This window comes from Hibiscus syriacus, unplaced genomic scaffold (assembly GCF_006381635.1).
Source record: "Hibiscus syriacus cultivar Baekdansim isolate YM2019G1 unplaced genomic scaffold, ASM638163v2 tig00110987_pilon, whole genome shotgun sequence".
NCBI classification, from domain to species: Eukaryota; Viridiplantae; Streptophyta; class Magnoliopsida; order Malvales; family Malvaceae; genus Hibiscus; species Hibiscus syriacus.
The window spans coordinates 2029257-2050851 of NW_024062941.1; the positions used below are offsets into that span (position 1 = coordinate 2029257).

Sequence of the window (21595 nt, forward strand, 5' to 3'; positions counted from 1 at the left end):
AAGGTCAGGTTTAAACCCTTATTTTAGTGATTTTAACTCTGAATTGTGCATTTCCCATTTACTTTCAAAATAATACCAATTTATAAAATTTTATAAGAAAATTTTAATGGCCTATTAGTTTGTTAAAAGTGAAACTGATAATACTGGTTTGAGCTTAAAGGTCCAACTGTTGAATAGCTCAGTTGGTTAGAGCGTGTGGCATTAACCAAAGGTCGAGGTTCAAGCCCTTCTGCTAGTTGTTTTTAATTGACCATTTCTCTTTTATTTCAAATATACCAATTTATATAATTATATAAAAAAATTCAATGGCTAAGCTCTGTTGGTAAAATTTCAAACTGATAATATGGTTGAGCCTAAAGGTCCAATAGTGGAATAGCTCAGTTGATTAGACCATGTGGCTGTTAACCACAAGTCGAAAGTTCAAGCCCTCCTTCTAGCATTGTTTTAGCTTGGATTGTCCATTTCTCATTTAATTTCAAAATATTACCAATTTATACAATTATATAAAAAAATTATAATGACTATAAATTTGTTGGTAAAATTGCAAACTGATAATACTGGTTGGAGCTTAAAGGTCCACTAGCTGGAATAGCTTATGGTTAGACGTGTGGCTATTAACCACAAGGTCTGAGGTTCAAGTCCTCCTTCTAGCGTTGTTTTAGCTAAGATTGGCCATTTCCCATTTACTTTCAAAATAATTCCAATTTATACAGTTATATAAAGAAAATTTCAATTGCCTATTAGCTCAATTGGTAAAAGTGTCAAACTACAATACTGGTTGAGCTTAGGTCCATCTAGTAGGAATAACCAATTGGTTAGAGCATTGGGCTTAGTAAGATTTAGCGATGTTTTAACTTGATTATGCATTTCCCATTTACTTTCAAATAATACCAATTTATACAATTATATAAAAAAATTTTAAAAGGCCTATTAGCACATTTGTTAAAAGTGTCAAACTGAAATTGTTGAGCTTAAAGGTCCAACTAGCTGAATAGCTTAGTTGGTTAGAGCGTGTGGCATTAACCACAAGGTCAGAGGTTCAAGCCCTTTTTAGTGTTTTTAATTTGAATTGTCCATTTCCATTTATTTCAAAATATTACCAATTTATAAAATTTATACAGAAAATTTTCAATGGCCTATTAGTCTGTTGGTAAAATTGTCAAACTGATAATATTGGTTGGAGCTTAAAGGTCCAACTAGTTAGAATAGCTCAGTTGGTTAGAACGTGTGGCTATTAACCACAAGGTCGGAGGTTCAAGCCCTCCTTCTAGCATTGTTTTAGCTCAGATTGACCATTTCTCTTTTACTTTAAAACTAATATCAATTTATATAATTATATAAAAAAAATTCAACGGGCTATTAGCTCTTTTGGTAAAATTTTCAAACTGATAATACTGGTTGAAGCCTAAAGGTTCAATTAGCTGGAATAGCTCAGTTGGTTAGAGCGTGTGGCTGTTAACCACAAGGTCGGAGGTTCAAGCCCTCCTTCTAGCGTTGTTTTAACTTGGATTGTCCATTTCCCATTTACTTTCAAAATATTACCAATTTATACAATTATATAAAGAAAATTTTCAATGGCCTAATAGCTCTGTTGGTAAAATTGCCAAACTGATAATATTGGTTGGAGCTTAAAGGTCCAACTAGTTAGAATAGCTTAGTTGATTAGACCGTGTGGCTATTAACCACAAGATCAGAGGTTCAAGTCCTCCATATAGCGTTGTTTTAGCTCGGATTGGCCATTTCCCATTTAATTTCAAAATAATTCCAATTTATTCAGTTATATTAAGAAAATATTCAATTGCCTATTAGCTCAATTGGTAAAAGTATCAAACTAACAATACTGGTTGAAGCTTAAAGGTCCATCTACTAGGAATAACTCCAATTGGTTAGAGATTTAGCGATGTTTTAACTTTGATTATCCATTTCCCATTTACTTTCAAACCAATACCAATTTATACAGTTATATAAAAAAATTCAAAGGCCTATTAGCACATTTGTTAAAAGTGTCAAACTGACAATATTGGTTTGAGCTTAAAGGTCCAACTAGCTGGAATAGCTCAGTTGGTTAGAGCGTGTGGCATTAACCACAAGGTCAGAGGTTCAAGCCCTTTTGCTAGTGTTGTTTTAATTTGAATTGTCAATTTCCCATTTATTTTCAAAATATTACCAATTTATACAATTATATAAAGAAAATTTTCAATGGCCTAATAGCTCTGTTGGTAAAATTGTCAAACTGATAATATTGGTTGGAGCTTAAAGGTCCAACTAGTTAGAATAGCTTAGTTGATTAGACTGTGTTGCTGTTAACCACAAGTTTGAAGGTTCAAGCCCTCCTTCTAGCATTGTTTTAGCTCGGATTGTTAATTTCTCATTTAATTTCAAAATATTACCAATTATATAATTATATAAAAAAATTATAATAGACTATTAAATTTGTTGGTAAAATTTTCAAACTGATAATACTGGTTGGAGCTTAAAGGTCCCACTAGCTGGAATAACTCAGATGGTTAGAGCGTGTGGCTATTAACCACAAGGTCTGAGGTTCAAGCCCTCCTTCTAGCGTTGTTTTAGCTAAGATTTACCATTTCCCATTTACTTTCAAAATAATTCCAATTTATACAGTTATATAAAGAAAAGTTTCAATTGCCTATTAGCTCAATTGGTAAAAGTGTCAAACTGACAATACTGGTTGGAGCTTGTTGGTCCAACTTGTAGGAATAGGTCCAATTGGTTAGAGCATTGGGCTTTTAATTGTAAGGTCCGTGGTTCAAAGCCCTCCTTCTAGCGATGTTTTAAATCTGATTGTGCATTTCCCATTTACTTTCAAAATAATACCAATTTATACAGTTATATAAAGAAAATTTTAAAAGGTCTATTAGCACATTTGTTAAAAGTGTCAAACTGACAATTCTGGTTGGAGCTTAAAGGTCCAACTAGCTAGAATAGCTTAGTTGGTTAGAGCGTATGACATTAACCACAAGGTTAGAGGTTTAAACCCTTCTTTTAGTGTTATTTTAATTTCAATTGTCCATTTTCCATTTACTTTCAAAATATTACCAATTTATAAAATTTTATACAGAAAATTTTCAATGGCCTATTAGTTCTGTTGGTAAAATTGTGAAACTGATAATACTGGTTGGAGCTTAAAGGTCCAACTAGTTAGAATAGCTCAGTTGGTTAGAACGTGTGGCTGTTAACCACAAGGTCAGAGGTTCAAGCCCTCCTTCTAGCGTTGTTTTAGCTCAGATTGACTATTTCTCTTTTACTTTAAAACTAATATCAATTTATATAATTATATAAAAAAAATCAATGGGCTATTAGCTCTTTTGGTAAAATTTTCAAACTGATAATACTGGTTGAAGCCTAAAGGTTCAATTAGCTGGAATAGCTCAGTTGGTTAGAGCGTGTGCTGTTAACCACAAGGAGGTTCAAGCCCTCCTTCTAGCGTTGTTTTAACTTGGATTGTCCATTTTCCCATTTACTTTCAAAATATTACCAATTTATACAATTATATAAAAAATTTCAATGGCCTAAGCTCTGTTGGTAAAATTACCAAACTGATAATATTGGTTGGAGCTTAAAGGTCCAACTAGTTAGAATAGCTTAGTTGATTAGACCGTGTGGCTATTAACCACAAGATCGGAGGTTCAAGTCCTTCTTCTAGCGTTGTTTTAGCTCGGATTGGCCATTTCCCATTAATTTCAAAATAATTCCAATTTATTCAGTTATATAAGAAAATAGTTCAATTGCCTATTAGCTCAATTGGTAAAAGTATCAAACTAACAATACTAGTTGAAGCTTAAAGGTCCATCTACTAGGAATAACTCCAATTGGTTAGAGCTTTAGCGATGTTTTAACTTTTATTATCCATTTCCCATTTACTTTCAAACCAATACCAATTTATACAGTTATATAAAAAAATTCAAAGGCCTATTAGCACATTTGTTAAAAGTGTCAAACTGAGAATATTGGTTTGAACTTAAAGGTCCAACTAGCTAGAATAGCTCAGTTGGTTAGAGCCTTGCATTACCACAAGGTCAGAGGTTCAAGCCCTTCTGCTAGTGTGTTTTAATTTGAATTGTCAATTTCCATTTATTTTCAAAATATTACCAAGTTACAATTATATAAAGAAAATTTTCAATGGCCTAATAGCTCTGTTGGTAAAATTGTCAAACTGATAATATTGGTTGGAGCTTAAAGGTCCAACTAGTTAGAATAGCTTAGTTGATTAGACCGTGTGGCTATTAACCACAAGTTCGGAGGTTCAAGCCCTCTTTCTAGCGTTGTTTTAGCTCGGATTGGCCATTTCCCATTTAATTTCAAAATAATTCCAATTTATTCAGTTATATTAAGAAAATATTCAATTGCCTATTAGCTCAATTGGTAAAAGTATCAAACTAACAATACTGGTTGAAGCTTAAAGGTCCATCTACTAGGAATAACTCCAATTGGTTAGAGCTTTAGCGATGTTTTAACTTTGATTATCCATTTCCCATTTACTTTCAAACCAATACCAATTTATACAGTTATATAAAAAAAATTCAAAGGCCTATTAGCACATTTGTTAAAAGTGTCAAACTGACAATATTGGTTTGAGCTTAAAGGTCCAACTAGCTGGAATAGCTCAGTTGGTTAGAGCGTGTGGCATTAACCACAAGGTCAGAGGTTCAAGCCCTTCTGCTAGTGTTGTTTTAATTTGAATTGTCAATTTCCCATTTATTTTCAAAATATTACCAATTTATACAATTATATAAAGAAAATTTTCAATGGCCTAATAGCTCTGTTGGTAAAATTGTCAAACCAATAATATTGGTTGGAGCTTAAAGGTCCAACTAGTTAGAATAGCTTAGTTGATTAGACCGTGTTGCTGTTAACCACAAGTTCGAAGGTTCAAGCCCTCCTTCTAGCATTGTTTTAGCTCGGATTGTTAATTTATCATTTAATTTCAAAATATTACCAATTTATATAATTATATAAAAAAATTATAATAGACTATTAAATTTGTTGGTAAAATTTTCAAACTGATAATACTGGTTGAAGCTTAAAGGTCCCACTAGCTGGAATAACTCAGATGGTTAGAGCGTGTGGCTATTAACCACAAGGTCTGAGGTTCAAGCCCTCCTTCTAGCGTTGTTTTAGCTAAGATTTACCATTTCCCATTTACTTTCAAAATAATTCCAATTTATACAGTTATATAAAGAAAAGTTTCAATTGCCTATTAGCTCAATTGGTAAAAGTGTCAAACTGACAATACTGGTTGGAGCTTGATGGTCCAACTAGTAGGAATATGTCCAATTGGTTAGAGCATTGGGCTTTTAATTGTAAGGTCCGTGGTTCAAAGCCCTCCTTCTAGCGATGTTTTAAATCTGATTGTGCATTTCCCATTTACTTTCAAAATAATACCAATTTATACAGTTATATAAAGAAAATTTTAAAAGGTCTATTAGCACATTTGTTAAAAGTGTCAAACTGACAATTCTAGTTGGAGCTTAAAGGTCCAACTAGCTAGAATAGCTTAGTTGGTTAGAGCGTATGACATTAACCATAACGTCAGAGGTTTAAACCCTTCTTTTAGTGTAATTTTAATTTGAATTGTCCATTTTCCATTTACTTTCAAAATATTACCAATTTATAAAATTTTATACAGAAAATTTTCAATGGCCTATTAGTTCTGTTGGTAAAATTGTGAAACTGATAATACTGGTTGGAGCTTAAAGGTCCAACTAGTTAGAATAGCTCAGTTGGTTAGAACGTGTGGCAGTTAACCACAAGGTCAGAGGTTCAAGCCCTCCTTCTAGCGTTGGTTTAGCTCAGATTGACTATTTCTCTTTTACTTTAAAACTAATATCAATTTATATAATTATATAAAAAAAATCAATGGGCTATTAGCTCTTTTGGTAAAATTTTCAAACTGATAATACTGGTTGAAGCCTAAAGGTTCAATTAGCTGGAATAGCTCAGTTGGTTAGAGCGTGTGGCTGTTAACCACAAGGTCGGAGGTTCAAGCCCTCCTTCTAGCGTTGTTTTAACTTGGATTGTCCATTTCCCATTTACTTTCAAAATATTACCAATTTATACAATTATATAAAGAAAATTTTCAATGGCCTAATAGCTCTGTTGGTAAAATTACCAAACTGATAATATTGGTTGGAGCTTAAAGGTCCAACTAGTTAGAATAGCTTAGTTGATTAGACCGTGTGGCTATTAACCACAAGATCGGAGGTTCAAGTCCTTCTTCTAGCGTTGTTTTAGCTCGGATTGGCCATTTCCCATTTAATTTCAAAATAATTCCAATTTATTCAGTTATATTAAGAAAATATTCAATTGCCTATTAGCTCAATTGGTAAAAGTATCAAACTAACAATACTAGTTGAAGCTTAAAGGTCCATCTACTAGGAATAACTCCAATTGGTTAGAGCTTTAGCGATGTTTTAACTTTGATTATCCATTTCCCATTTACTTTCAAACCAATACCAATTTATACAGTTAGAATAGCTAGAATATTGGTTTGAACTTAAAGGTCCAACTAGCTAGAATAGCTCAGTTGGTTAGAGCCTGTGGCATTAACCACAAGGTCAGAGGTTCAAGCCCTTCTGCTAGTGTTGTTTTAATTTGAATTGTCAATTTCCCATTTATTTTCAAAATATTACCAAGTTATACAATTATATAAAGAAAATTTTCAATGGCCTAATAGCTCTGTTGGTAAAATTGTCAAACTGATAATATTGGTTGGAGCTTAAAGGTCCAACTAGTTAGAATAGCTTAGTTGATTAGACCGTGTGGCTATTAACCACAAGTTCGGAGGTTCAAGCCCTCTTTCTAGCGTTGTTTTAGCTCGGATTGGCCATTTCCCATTTAATTTCAAAATAATTCCAATTTATTCAGTTATATTAAGAAAATATTCAATTGCCTATTAGCTCAATTGGTAAAAGTATCAAACTAACAATACTGGTTGAAGCTTAAAGGTCCATCTACTAGGAATAACTCCAATTGGTTAGAGCTTTAGCGATGTTTTAACTTTGATTATCCATTTCCCATTTACTTTCAAACCAATACCAATTTATACAGTTATATAAAAAAAATTCAAAGGCCTATTAGCACATTTGTTAAAAGTGTCAAACTGACAATATTGGTTTGAGCTTAAAGGTCCAACTAGCTGGAATAGCTCAGTTGGTTAGAGCGTGTGGCATTAACCACAAGGTCAGAGGTTCGTGCCCTTCTGCTAGTGTTGTTTTAATTTGAATTGTCATTTCCCATTTATTTTCAAAAATTACCAATTTATACAATTATATAAAGAAAATTTTCAATGGCCTAATAGCTCTGTTGGTAAATTGTCAAACCAATAATATTGGTTGGAGCTTAAAGGTCCAACTAGTTAGAATAGCTAGTTGATTAGACCGTTGCTGTAACCACAAGTTCGAAGGTTCAAGCCCTCCTCCTTCTAGCATTGTTTTAGCTCGGATTGTTAATTTATCATTAATTTCAAAATATTACCAATTTATAATATATAAAAAAATTATAATAGACTATTAAATTTGTTGGTAAAATTTTCAAACTGATAATACTGGTTGAAGCTTAAAGGTCCCACTAGCTGGAATAACTCAGATGGTTAGAGCGTGTGGCTATTAACCACAAGGTCTGAGGTTCAAGCCCTCCTTATAGCGTTGTTTTAGCTAAGATTTAACATTTCCCATTTACTTTCAAAATAATTCCAATTTATACAGTTATATAAAGAAAAGTTTCAATTGCCTATTAGCTCAATTGGTAAAAGTGTCAAACTGACAATACTGGTTGGAGCTTGATGGTCCAACTAGTAGGAATATGTACAATTGGTTAGAGCATTGGGCTTTTAACCGTAAGGTCCGTGGTTCAAAGCCCTCCTTCTAGCGATGTTTTAACTCTGATTGTGCATTTCCCATTTACTTTCAAAATTATACCAATTTATACAGTTATATAAAGAAAATTTTAAAAGGCCTATTAGCACATTTGTTAAAAGTGTCAAACTGACAATTCTAGTTGGAGCTTAAAGGTCCAACTAGCTAGAATAGCTTAGTTGGTTAGAGCGTATGACATTAACCATAACGTCAGAGGTTTAAACCCTTCTTTTAGTGTAATTTTAATTTGAATTGTCCATTTTCCATTTACTTTCAAAATATTACCAATTTATAAAATTTTATACAGAAAATTTTCAATGGCCTATTAGTTCTGTTGGTAAAATTGTGAAACTGATAATACTGGTTGGAGCTTAAAGGTCCAACTAGTTAGAATAGCTCAGTTGGTTAGAATGTGTGGCAGTTAACCACAAGGTCAGAGGTTCAAGCCCTCCTTCTAGCGTTGTTTTAGCTCAGATTGACTATTTCTCTTTTACTTTAAAACTAATATCAATTTATATAATTATATAAAAAAATCAATGGGCTATTAGCTCTTTTGGTAAAATTTTCAAACTGATAATACTGGTTGAAGCCTAAAGGTTCAATTAGCTGGAATAGCTCAGTTGGTTAGAGCGTGTGGCTGTTAACCACAAGGTCGGAGGTTCAAGCCCTCCTTCTAGCGTTGTTTTAACTTGGATTGTCCATTTCCCATTTACTTTCAAAATATTACCAATTTATACAATTATATAAAGAAAATTTTCAATGGCCTAATAGCTCTGTTGGTAAAATTTGCCAAACTGATAATATTGGTTGGAGCTTAAAGGTCCAACTAGTTAGAATAGCTTAGTTGATTAGACCGTGTGGCTATTAACCACAAGATCGGAGGTTCAAGTCCTTCTTCTAGCGTTGTTTTAGCTCGGATTGGCCATTTCCCATTTAATTTCAAAATAATTCCAATTTATTCAGTTATATTAAGAAAATATTCAATTGCCTATTAGCTCAATTGGTAAAAGTATCAAACTAACAATACTGGTTGAAGCTTAAAGGTCCATCTACTAGGAATAACTCCAATTGGTTAGAGCTTTAGCGATGTTTTAACTTTGATTATCCATTTCCCATTTACTTTCAAACCAATACCAATTTATACAGTTATATAAAAAAAATTCAAAGGCCTATTAGCACATTTGTTAAAAGTGTCAAACTGACAATATTGGTTTGAGCTTAAAGGTCCAACTAGCTGGAATAGCTCAGTTGGTTAGAGCGTGTGGCATTAACCACAAGGTCAGAGGTTCAAGCCCTTCTGCTAGTTTTTTAATTTGAATTGTCATTTCCCATTTATTTTCAAAATATTACCAATTATACAATTATATAAAGAAAATTTCAATGGCCTAATAGCTCTGTTGGTAAAATTGTCAAACCAATAATATTGGTTGGAGCTTAAAGGTCCAACTAGTTAGAATAGCTTAGTTGATTAGACCGTGTATTTAACATTCCCATTTACTTTCAAAATAATTCCAATTATACATTATATAAAGAAAAGTTTCAATTGCCTATTAGCTCAATTGGTAAAAGTGTCAAACTGACAATACTGGTTGGAGCTTGATGGCCAACTAGTAGGAATTGTACTTGGTTAGAGCATTGGGCTTTAAACCGTAAGGTCCGTGGTTCAAAGCCTCTTCTAGCGATGTTTTAACTCTGATTGTGCATTCCCTTTACTTTCAAAATATACCAATTTATACAGTTATATAAGAAAATTTAAAAGGCCTATTAGCATTTGTTTAAAAGTGTCAAACTGAAATCTAGTTGGAGCTTAAGGTCCAACTAGCTAGAGCTTAGTTGGTTAAGAGCGTGACATTAACCATAACGTCAGAGGTTTAAACCCTTCTTTTAGTGTTTTTAATTTGAATACCAATTTATACAGTTATATAAAGAAAATTTTAAAAGGCCTATTAGCACATTTGTTAAAAGTGTCAAACTGACAATTCTAGTTGGAGCTTAAAGGTCCAACTAGCTAGAATAGCTTAGTTGGTTAGAGCGTATGACATTAACCATAACGTCAGAGGTTTAAACCCTTCTTTTAGTGTAATTTTAATTTGAATTGTCCATTTTCCATTACTTTCAAAATATTACCAATTTATAATTTTATACAGAAAATTTTCAATGGCCTATTAGTTGTTGGTAAAATTGTGAAACTGATAATACTGGTTGGAGCTTAAAGGTCCAACTAGTTAGAATAGCTCAGTTGGTTAGAATGTGTGGCAGTTAACCACAAGGTCAGAGGTTCAAGCCCTCCTTCTAGCGTTGTTTTAGCTCAGATTGACCATTTCTCTTTTACTTTAAAAATAATATCAATTTATATAATTATATAAAAAAAATTCAATGGGCTATTAGCTCTTTTGGTAATATTTTCAAACTGATAATACTGGTTTAAGCCTAAAGGTTCAATTAGCTGGAATAGCTCAGTTGGTTAGAGCGTGTGGATGTTAACCACAAAGTTGGAGGTTCAAGCCCTCCTTCTAGCGTTGTTTTAACTTGGATTGTCCATTTCCCATTTACTTTCAAAATATTACCAATTTATACAATTATATAAAGAAAATTTTCAATGGCCTAATAGCTCTGTTGGTAAAATTGCCAAACTGATAATATTGGTTGGAGCTTAAAGGTCCAACTAGTTAGAATAGCTTAGTTGATTAGACCGTGTGGCTGTTAACCATATGTTTGGAGGTTCAAGCCCTCCTTCTAGCATTGTTTTAGCTCGGATTGTTCATTTCTCATTTACTTTCAAAATATTACCAATTTATATAATTATATAAACAAATACTGGTTGGAGCTTAAAGGTCCAACTAGATAGAATAACTCAGATGGTTAGAGAGTGTGGTTGTTAACCACAAGGTCTGAGGTTCAAGCCCTCCTTCTAGCGTTGTTTTAGCTTGGATTGACCATTTCCCATTTACTTTCAAAATAATACCAATTTATGCAGTTATATAAAGAAATGTTTCAATTGCCTCTTAGCTCAATTGGTAAAAGTGTCAAACAATACTGGTTGGAGCTTTAAGGTCCAACTAGTAGGAATATGTCTAATTGGTTAGAGCATTTGGCTTTTAACCGTAAGATCCGAGGTTCAAAGGCCTCCTTCTAGCGATGTTTTAACTCTGATTGTGCATTTCCCATTTACTTTTAAAATAATACCAATTTATACAGTTATATAAAGAAATTTTAAAAGGCCTATTATCATTGTTAAAAGTCAAACTGATAATTCTGGTTGAGCTTAAAGGTCCAACTAGCTAGAATAGCTTACTTGGTTGCATTTGGCTTTTAACCGTAAGATCCGAGGTTTCAAAGGCCTCCTTCTAGCGATGTTTTAACTCTGATTGTGCATTTCCATTTACTTTTAAAATAACCAATTTATACAGTTATATAAAGAAATTTTAAAAGGCCTATTAGCACATTTGTTAAAAGTGTCAAACTGATAATTCTGGTTGAGCTTAAAGGTCCAACTAGCTAGAATAGCTTACTTGGTTAGAGCATGTGACATTAACCATAAGGTCAGAGGTTTTTTGCCCTTCTTCTAGTGTTATTTTAATTTGAATTGTCCATTTCCCATTTACTTTCAAAATATTACCAATTTATACAATTATATAAAGAAAATTTTCAATGGCCAACTAGCTCTTGGTAAAATTTCAAATTGATAATGATATTTGGCGCTTAAAGGTTCAACTAGTTAGAATAGCTCAGTTGGTTAGAGCGTGTGGCTGTTAACCACAACGTAGGAGGTTCAAGCCCTCCTTCTAGCGTTGTTTTTGCTCGAATTGACCATTTCCCATTTAATTTCAAAATAATTCCAATTTATTCAGTTATATTAAGAAAATTTTCAATTGCCTATTATCTCAATTGGTAAAAGTGTCAAACTGACAATACTGGTTGGAGCTTGAAGGTCCATCTAGTAGGAATAACTCCAATTGGTTAGAGCATTTAGCTTTTAACCGTAAGGTCCGAGGTTCAAAGCCCTGCTTGAGCGATGTTTTATCTTTGGTTATCCATTTGCCATTTACTTTCGAAACAATACCAATTTATACAGTTATATAAATAAAATTTTCAAAGGCCTATTAGCACATTTGTTAAAAGTGTCAAACTGACAATACTGGTTTGAAGTTAAAGGTCCAACAAACTGGAATAGCTCTATTGGTTAGAGCGTGTGGCATTAACCACAAGGTCAGAGGTTCAAGACCTTCTTCTAGTGTTGTTTTAATTTGAATAGTCCATTTCCCATTTACTTTCAAAATATTACCAATTTATACAATTATATAAAGAAAATTTTCAATGGCCTAATAGCTCTGTTGGTAAAATTGTCAAACTAATAATACTGGTTGGAGCTTAAAGGTCCAACTAGTTAGAATAGCTCAGTTGATTAGACCGTGTGGCTGTTAACCACAAGTTCAGAGGTTCAAGCCCTACATCTAACATTGTTTTAGCTCGGATTGTTAATTTCTCATTTACTTTCAAAATATTACCAATTTATATAATTATATTAAAAAAATTATAATAGACTATTAACTCTGTTAGTAAAATTTTCAAACTGATAATATTAGTTGGAGTTTAAAGGTCCAACTAGCTGGAATAACTAAGATGGTTAGAGCATGTGGTTGTTAACCACAAGGTCTGAGGTTCAATCCCTCATTCTAGCATTGTTTTAGCTCGAATTGACCATTTCCCATTTACTTTCAAAATAATTCCAATTTATAAAATTATATAAAGAAAAGTTTCAATTGCCTATTAGCTCAATTGGTAAAAGTGTCAAACTAACAATACTGGTTGGAGCTTGATGGTCCAACTACTAGGAATAAGTCCAATTGGTTAGAGAATTTGGCTTTTAACCGTAAGGTCCGAGGTTCAAAGCCCTCATTCTAGCGATGTTTTAACTCTGATTATACATTTCCCATTTACTTTCAAAATAATCCAAATTTATACAGTTATATAAAGAAAATTTTAAAAGGCCTACTAGCACATTTGTTAAAAGTGTCAAACTGACAATACTGGTTGGAGCTTAAAGGTCTAACCAGCTAGAATAACTTAGTTGGTTAGAGCGTGTGACATTAACCACAAGGTCAGTGGTTTAAGCCCTTTTTCTAGTGTTATTTTAATTTGAATTGCCCATTTCCCATTTACTTTAAAAATATTACCAATTTATAAAATTTTATAAAAAAAAATTCAAATGCCTATTAGTTTTGTTGGTAAAATTGTCAAACTGATAATACAGGTTGGAGCTTAAAGGTCCAACTAGTTAGAATAACTCAGTTGGTTAGAACGTGTGGCTGTTAACCACAAGGTCGGAGGTTGAATCCCTCATTCTAGCATTGTTTTAGCTCAGATTGACCATTTCTCTTTTACTTTCAAAATAATATCAATTTATATAATTATATTAAAAAAATCAACGGGCTATTAGCTCTTTTGGTAAAATTTCCAAACTGATAATACTGGTTGAAGCTTAAAGGTTCAATTAGCTGGAATAGCTCAGTTGGTTAGAGCATGTGGTTGTTAACAACAAGGTCAGAGGTTCAAGCCCTCCTTCTAGCGTTGTTTTATTTTGAACTGTCCATTTTCCATTTACTTTCAAAATATTACCTATTTATACAATTATATAAAGAAAATTTTCAATGGCCTATTAGCTCTTGGTAAAATTTTGAAACTGATAGTACATGTTTGAGCTTAAAGGAGCAATTAGTTGGAATAGCTCAGTTGGTTTGAGCGTATTGCTGTTAACCCCAAGGTCAGAGGTTTAAGCCCTCCTGCTAGTGTTGTTTTAGCTTGGATTGTCCATTTTCCATTTTCTTTCAAAATATTACCAATTTATACAATTATATAAATAAAATTTTCAATTGTCTATTAGCTCAGTTGGTAAAAGTGTCAAACTGACAATACTGGTTGGAGCTTGAAGGTCCAACTAGTTGGAATAGCTCAATTGGTTAGAGCGTTTGGATGTTAACTCGGAGGTTCAAGCCCTCCTTCTAGAGTTGTTTTAACTTGGATTGTCCATTTCCCATTTACTTTTAAAATATTACCAATTTATACAATTATGTAAAGAAACATTTCAATGGCCTATTAGCTCTATTGGTAAAATTGTCAAACTGATAATACTGGGTGGAGCTTAAAAAGGTCAAAGAAACTGGAATAGCTCAGTTGGTTAGAGCGTGTGGCTGTTAACCACAAGGTCGGGAGGTTCAAGGCCTCCTTCTAGCGTTGTTTTATTTTGAATTGTCCATTTCCCATTTACTTTCAAAATATTGCTAATTTATACAGTTATATAATGAAAATTTTGAATGGCCTATTAGCTTAGTTGGTTAGAGCGTGTTGCTGTTAACCACAAGGTCGGATGTTTAAGCCCTCCTTTTAGTGTTGTTTTAATTTGAATTGTTCATTTCCCATTAACTTTCAAAATATTAGCAATTTATACAGTTATATAATGAAAATTTTCAACGGCCTATTCACTAAGGTGGTAAAAGTGTCAAACTAACAATATTGGCTAGAGATTAAAGGTCCAATTAGCTGGAATAACTCAGTTGGTTAGAGCATGTAGCTATTAACCACAAGGTCAGAGTTTCAAGCCCTCATTCTAGCGTTGTTTTAATTTGAATTGTCCATTTCCCATTAACTTTCAAAATATTACCAATTTATACAGTTATATAATGAAAATTTTCAACGGCGTATTAGCTCAGTTGGTCAAAGTGTCAAACTAACAATATTTGTTGGAGATTAAAGGTCCAACTAGCTAGAATAGCTTATTTGGTTAGACCGTGTGGTTGTTAACCACAAGGTCGGAGGTTCAACCCTTCTTCTAGCGTTGTTTTAGATCGGATTGACCATTTCTCATTTACTTTCAAAATAATACCAATTTATACAATTATATTTAATGGTCCAATTAGCTGAATAGCTTAGTTGGTTAGATTGTGTGGCTGTTAACCACAAGGTCGGAGGTTTATGCCCTCCTTCTAGCGTTGTTTTAAGTTGGATTGTTCATTTCCCATTTACTTTCAAAATATTACCAATTTATACAATTATATAAAGAAAACTTTCAATGGCCTATTAACTCAGTTGGTAAAAGTGTCAAACTAATAATACTGGTTGGAGTTTGAAGGTCCAGCTAGCTGGAATAACTCAGTTGGCTAGAGTGTTTGGTTGTTAACCACATGGTCGGAGGTTTAAGCCCTCCTTCTAGCGTTGTTTTAATTTGAATTGTCCATTTCTCATTTACTTTCAAAATATTTCCAATTTATACAGTTATATAATGAAAATTTTCAATGGCCTATTAGCTTGGTTGGTAAAAGTGTCAAACTGACAATACTGGTTGGAGCTTAAAGGTCCAACTAGCTGGAATAGCTTAGTTGGTTAGAGTGTGTGGCTGTTAACCACAAGGCCAAAGGTTCAAGCCATCATTCTAGCATTGTTTTAATTTGAATTGTCATTTTCCCATTTACTTTCAAAATATTACCAATTTATACAATTTTATAAAGAAAATTTTTAATGGCCTATTATCTCTTGGTAAAATTTTCAAACTGATAGTACATGTTTGAGCTTAAAGGATCAATTAGCTGGAATAACTCAATTGGTTTGAGCGTGTTGCTATTAACCACAAGGTCGGAGCTTCAAGCCCTCATTCTAGTGTTGTTTTAGCTCATATTGTCCATTTCCCATTTTCTTTCTAAATAATACCAATTTATACAATTATATAAAGAAAATTTTCAATTGCCTATTAGCTTAGTTTGTAAAAGTGTCAAACTGACAACACTGGTTGGAGCTTGAAGGTTCAACTTGCTGGAATGGCTTAATTGGTTAGAGCGTTTGGTTGTTAACCACATGGTTGGAGGTTCAAGCCCTCCTTATAGTGTTGTTTAACTTGGATTGTCCATTTCCGATTTACTTTCAAAAATATTACCAATTTTACAGTTATATAAAGGAAATTTTCAATGGCTTATTAGCACATTTGGTAAAAGTGTCACTGACAATACTGGTTGGAGTTCAAAATAATATCAATTTATACAATTATATAAAGAAATTTTCAACGGCCTATTAGCTCAATTGGTAAAAGTGTCAAACTGACAATACTGGTTGGAGCTTAAAGGTCCAACTAGCTAGAATAGCTCAGGTGGTTAGAGTGTGGTTGTTAACCACAAGGTTAGAGGTTCAAGCCCTCCTTATAGTATTTTTTTAATTTGAATTGTCCATTCCCATTTACTTTCAAAAATATTACCAATTTATACAATTATATAAAGAAAATTTTCAACACCTATTAGCTCTATTGGAAAAGTGTCAAACTGATAATACAAGGTTGAGCTTAATGTCCAAACTAGATGGAATAGCTTAGTGGTTAGAGCTTTTGGTTGTTAACCATATGGTCGGAGGATCAAGCCTTCTTAAGCATTGTTTTAGCTCGGAATTTCCATTTCCCCTTTATTTTCAAAATAATAACAATTTATACGTTATATAAGAAAATTTTCAATGGCCTATTAGCTCAGTGGTAAAAGTGTCAAATGACAATACTGGTTGGAGCTTGAAAGTCCAACTAGTTGAATAACGCCAATTGGTTAGAACATTTGGTTGTTAACCTCAAGGTCAGAGGTTCAAAGCCCTTCTTATAGCATTGTTTTTACTCTGATTGTCCATTTCCCATTTAATTAAAAATATTACAATTTATACTGTTATATAAAGGAAAATTTCAAATGGCCTATTAGCACATTTGGTAAAGTGTCAAACTGACAATACTGGTTGGAGCTTAAGCTTCATCTAGCTGGAATAGCTCAGTGGTTAAAGTGTGTGGTTGTTAACCACAAGGTCGAAGGTTCAAGCCCTTCTTTTAGCTTTGTAATTTAAATTGTTCATTTCCCATTACTTTCAAAATATTACCAATTTATAGTCGAAGGTTCAAGCCCCCTTCTAGCTTGTTTAATTTAAATTGTTCATTTCCCATTTACTTTCAAAAATACCAATTATATAGTTATATAAGGAAAATTTTCAATGGCCTATTAGCTTAATTGGAAAAAGTGTCAAATGACTATATTGGTTGGAGCTTGAAGACCAAACTAGTTAGAATAGCTCAGTTGGTTAGAGTTTGTGGTTTTTAACCCCCAAGGTCAGAGGTTTAAGCCCTCCTTCTAGCGTTGTTTAACTCGAATTGTCCATTTCCCATTTACTTTCAAAATATTACCAATTTATGCAGTTATTTAAGAAAGGTTTAATGGCCTATTAGCTCAGTTGGTTAGAGTGTGTGGCTCTTAACCACAAGGTCGAAGGTTTAAGCCCTTTCTAGCGTTGTTTTACTAATCTAGTCTTTTTTCACGCTTTTTTCAAACATGTCGTTTCCCTCATGACTAGTTTCTGATCAGGGAGGCAATGGTTCAACAACCAAGCATGTGGGATGAAGATAACAATCGGAATTCATCTGATGGGAACAAATGGTCTAGCCGGAGCAATGAAGAGATCAAGTTCAACCAAAGTGTTCCGATGAAGCCCCGCCCATCTTTGGGTTGGAGCAGTCGGATGTAGATGCATCATGGGGTAGGCCGTCATCAGATCTTCAGAAGTTGAAGTAGTTGAAATGTTGCAGCAGACCATTGAACTCTTTTAGTGCTGTGCTGCAGAGTAGAGCAGGAATGGGACATGGTTTTGGTTTCAGGCTGGTTATAGGAAAGGCATTTGCCGTTTAGTGGTAACTGCAACATTGTTAATGTTCCCTTTCCGCCTTAGCAATGCCTATATCATGTAGTGCTTTTCTTATTGTCCATAAATGTTTGCTCATTAACTACATCAATATTAATATAATTTAAAAATGTATTAATATTAATTAATTGCAATCCTATTTATCTTTAATATTTTTATCTATAATATAACCTAATTTAAGGTTTGACCAGGTGGTTGAGACCCTAAAATGACTAGATTGTAAAATATGTTATAATAAGACTAGATTGTAAAATATATTTATCTATGATATAATTTAAAAAGACGTGGGGATTTGTGTTGCTTTTTAAAATGAGACCCTAAAATATGTTTAATAACTAGATTGTAAAATATAAAAAATTTATCATATTATAATTATTTCTTACAAAATAAAAAATTTCAAACATATAAAATTAAGTTTTCTTCACTGAATTTTCTTCACTAGTACAACAATAAAAATAATATTTTTTGGGTTAGTAGTTCTTTTCAAAATGTGGGACCCTCACATTTAAGGTCATGTGACACGTCACAAGTTGTTCTTGTTAATGAACGGGACTAGATTAAGTGTTGAGTTATTTTTCCACGAGTCTCAAGTTCATTCCTTTAGTTAACATTTTTGTTTTATATTTTTCCTTCTATAGATATTGATATTGATATGCGTCATATTCTTATCGGGTGAAATTAAATATTAAATAAATAAATAAAAATATTGTAAATAATATTATAAAATGATATTAGATTAAATTTAAAAAATAGGGTTAATTTGATTTTAATAAATTGTTAGGGACTAACCGAATAAAAAATAAAATCTACGAAGCTCAACATCATATAACATTTTTATTAAAATCAATTGGTCAAAATTACCAAGTGATGCACTCTGATTGGCTGAAATCTTTTCACGTTATCAAAAAAGGTAGGACAATGAAAATAGTTTCTAATAGTTTAGGGGCAAAATGCCTAAAAAATAATTTAGGGGTAAAATAGTAAAAATTATATGCTTTAGGGATAAATGAGTCTTTAAGACTATATATATATATATATAATTATAATCCATTACCTACATTAGATATTATTTTTAATTTAAAATATAATAATCTACAAAATCCAGTCCTCATAATTTGACTTTGACCCCAAAAAAACGACATGTTGTATCAATGGCTTGGATTCCTCATAATTTGACTAATGTGGTTTCAAATGGCTCCACACCTTAAATTCCACCATTTTATACTTAAGGTCGGACTGTCTGTTTCTCAATGGATTAAATATTCGAGTCAAGTACACAAATGGTCCCCCGTCTCTATAAGTCATGCTTGTTGAGTCTCAGCTATTAAAAGTTACAAAATGATCCGATTATAAAGAATTGTTTTATTGAGTCTCTCGACTATTAAAAGTTACAAAATGGTCTCATGATTATATGGTGTTGTTTTGTTGAGTCTCTCGATTATTAAAAGTTATAAAATGGTTAATCGTCTGCTCATATATTTCAAACTCGTCCTTTTCCGTCAAACAATTGGCGGTCGTCTGAGCTGGACGTTAACTTGTTGATTGAGATACGATAAAATCTGATCAAAGAACCATTGAGTTGTGTTGAAAACATTTTGATATTTCGATATAACAAATTAAGTTAAATGAATTTTAAGATTTTCCAAAAAGATTTTCTAAGTATATTCGATATAATTATTCGAATAACAAAACATTACTCTAAATCTTTCAAAAGTCATTTTTAATCCTTAATCAAGTGTAAAATTAAGTTTTAATCTTAAAACAATTTCAAAATAATTTTACAAAGTATTTCGAACCGTTTCAAAGCAAAAAATTCCAGATTGCTCAGAGGGATTCGATTCCCCCTTAATGGTTTGGCTCTAAGAATTCCAGTATGCTCGGAGGGAACCGATTCCCCCCAAGGGTTACCGATTCCCCCCACTGTTCAACGGTCAAAATATTTGAATTTTACACTTAGGGAATCGATTCCCTTATGGGGTACCGATTCCCCCCACGCTCCAAGCTGTTTATTAATTAATTTCACACTAAAACGGCTATATTTTCTTCATTAATGATCTCCAACGTTCAGAAGTGATTCAAGGTGTATTTAAGCAAGCTTAGAAGCCATTGATCAATAATAAGAAACATCAAGCAACTATAATCAAGAGAGAATCAAAGAGAAAGCATCAAACCTCAAGTTTGAGCATTTCAAGCCTATTTTTCATTCAATATTCATTTTGCTTTCAAGAACACTTATTGTGCTCAATTGTATTCATTCTTGAGTGTTCTTTTCTTGTTCTAGAATTGTGCAAAGAATCGACCTTGTGAAGATTTCCTTGTAAGTTTGTAAATTTGTATTGTTCTCTTTGGGAGAGAGTGTTCTCAAGAATTTGGGGTATAATTCTTGAGGGTTTGTAAGGTTACTCTTTGTCCTCGAAAGAAAGACAAATTAGTGAATTTGTGGAAAATCCTTAGTGTGGATAGCTAAGGTAGTGGACGTAGACTTTGATTGAGAAAATCAAACCACTCTAAATCACTGTGCAATTTCTTTCAATTTTCTGCAAAAGCTTCCACCAAAATTTTTATTGCCAATTCACCCCCCTCTTGGCCGATTCCGTCAATCGATTAACTCAACAATTGGCATCAGAGCCTAACTCATTTGAAGGTTTAATTGCCTCTTGAGTCGATTCGGGAAGAGTTGCATCGATAATCCTCACTCATCCAAGATTATGGAGTGAAGAGAGACAAAAATGACCCAGCTCAACTCCAAAGCCATCCATATCATATTTTGTGCTCTTGGACCAGATGAATACGAAAGAGTTTCATCTTGTACAACCGCCAAAGAAATATGGGACAAAATTCAAGTCACTCATGAAGGTATCGATGAGGTAAAGAAATCTAAAATTAAAATCTAACACATAGCTATGAAAATTTCAGGATGAAACCAAATGAAGATATCAAAGCTATGACGGATAGATTCTCAATGATTGTCAATGGTCTCAAATCATATGGAGAGATCATTTCAAATGAAAAGCTTATGAGGAAGTTAGTCTACTCCCTCCCAAATCGTGACAATCAAAGAAGACGGCAATCATCGAGTCTAAGGATCTAACGTCCTTAACTCTTGAAGAGGTAATCGGTTCACTCCTCACTCATGAAATGATGCTTGAAGATGAGGTGGACCTTGATAAGATTGAAGAGACACCAAAGGAGAAGGAGAAGAAGAAAAACATTGGAGTTGCTCTTAAATCCATAAAAAATGAGAGTGATTCGGATGAAGATGACGAGGAAATGGCATTGTTTGCCAAACGGTTCAGAAAAATGATGAGACCTTACCGAGGAAGAAAATTCAAACGAAATGAAGGCCTAAAAATGAACCAAAAGAGAAGGACCCGATCATTTGCTATGAATGCAAAAAGCCGGGGTATGTCAAATATGATTGCCCACAATTAAAGAAAAAGGGTCGATCAAAGAATAAGCACAAGGCTAATGAGGCTACATGGAGCGAGAAGGTTCCAATGAAGAGGAACAGAAGTAGCAAACTTGTGCTTGATGGCATTCGGGGAAGATTATAAGGTAACCTTTAACTCATCTGATTTTGATGATTTATCCTATGATGAGTTATTAGAGGAATATAATGGGTTGGCTTTGGATTATGAGAAATTGTTTTTAAAATATAAAAATGATGTTTCAAATTGAAAAATGAAAATAAACTCATATCCAAAACCAACAACGATCTTGAAAGTAAAATCAAAGATTTGCAAATCAAACTAGAAGAGTTTGAAAAGAAAATTTTGGATTTGCAAAATTTACTTTCAAAGGTCAATGATGATCATCAAAAGAAAATTGATGATCTTAAAACTTCTTTTGATAAAGTTGGAACAAAACGTTTTGAAAATGGAGAAAATTCAAAATCCAACTTTGTTAGAAAAAGTTTTAAAAACTACAATCATAGAGGTCCCCAAAGAACCTTTAATGGAAAAATCATTAGAAGTATATGGTTTCCTAAAGAGCTCATTACTACTAAAGATAAG

The 21595-nt window shown here is 33.0% G+C and overlaps 11 non-coding genes across 11 annotated transcripts; all 11 read left to right on the plus strand.

Moving 5' to 3' along the window:
- The first annotated feature begins 1199 nt into the window (after positions 1 to 1199).
- On the plus strand, positions 1200 to 1273 carry TRNAN-AUU. Its single transcript has one exon. It is a non-coding gene; the product is annotated as a tRNA-Asn (tRNA).
- Positions 1274 to 1420: 147 nt separating this feature from the next.
- Positions 1421 to 1494, plus strand: TRNAN-GUU. The gene has a single exon. It is a non-coding gene; the product is annotated as a tRNA-Asn (tRNA).
- A 994-nt stretch (positions 1495 to 2488) lies between these two features.
- TRNAN-AUU lies at positions 2489 to 2562 on the plus strand. Its single transcript has one exon. It is a non-coding gene; the product is annotated as a tRNA-Asn (tRNA).
- A 596-nt stretch (positions 2563 to 3158) lies between these two features.
- Positions 3159 to 3232, plus strand: TRNAN-GUU. Its single transcript has one exon. It is a non-coding gene; the product is annotated as a tRNA-Asn (tRNA).
- A 1824-nt stretch (positions 3233 to 5056) lies between these two features.
- Positions 5057 to 5130, plus strand: TRNAN-AUU. The gene has a single exon. It is a non-coding gene; the product is annotated as a tRNA-Asn (tRNA).
- An 816-nt stretch (positions 5131 to 5946) lies between these two features.
- Positions 5947 to 6020, plus strand: TRNAN-GUU. The gene has a single exon. It is a non-coding gene; the product is annotated as a tRNA-Asn (tRNA).
- A 2459-nt stretch (positions 6021 to 8479) lies between these two features.
- TRNAN-GUU lies at positions 8480 to 8553 on the plus strand. Its single transcript has one exon. It is a non-coding gene; the product is annotated as a tRNA-Asn (tRNA).
- Positions 8554 to 10319: 1766 nt separating this feature from the next.
- TRNAN-GUU lies at positions 10320 to 10393 on the plus strand. The gene has a single exon. It is a non-coding gene; the product is annotated as a tRNA-Asn (tRNA).
- A 1198-nt stretch (positions 10394 to 11591) lies between these two features.
- Positions 11592 to 11665, plus strand: TRNAN-GUU. The gene has a single exon. It is a non-coding gene; the product is annotated as a tRNA-Asn (tRNA).
- Positions 11666 to 13371: 1706 nt separating this feature from the next.
- Positions 13372 to 13445, plus strand: TRNAN-GUU. Its single transcript has one exon. It is a non-coding gene; the product is annotated as a tRNA-Asn (tRNA).
- Positions 13446 to 16652: 3207 nt separating this feature from the next.
- TRNAN-GUU lies at positions 16653 to 16725 on the plus strand. Its single transcript has one exon. It is a non-coding gene; the product is annotated as a tRNA-Asn (tRNA).
- Positions 16726 to 21595: the final 4870 nt, after the last annotated feature.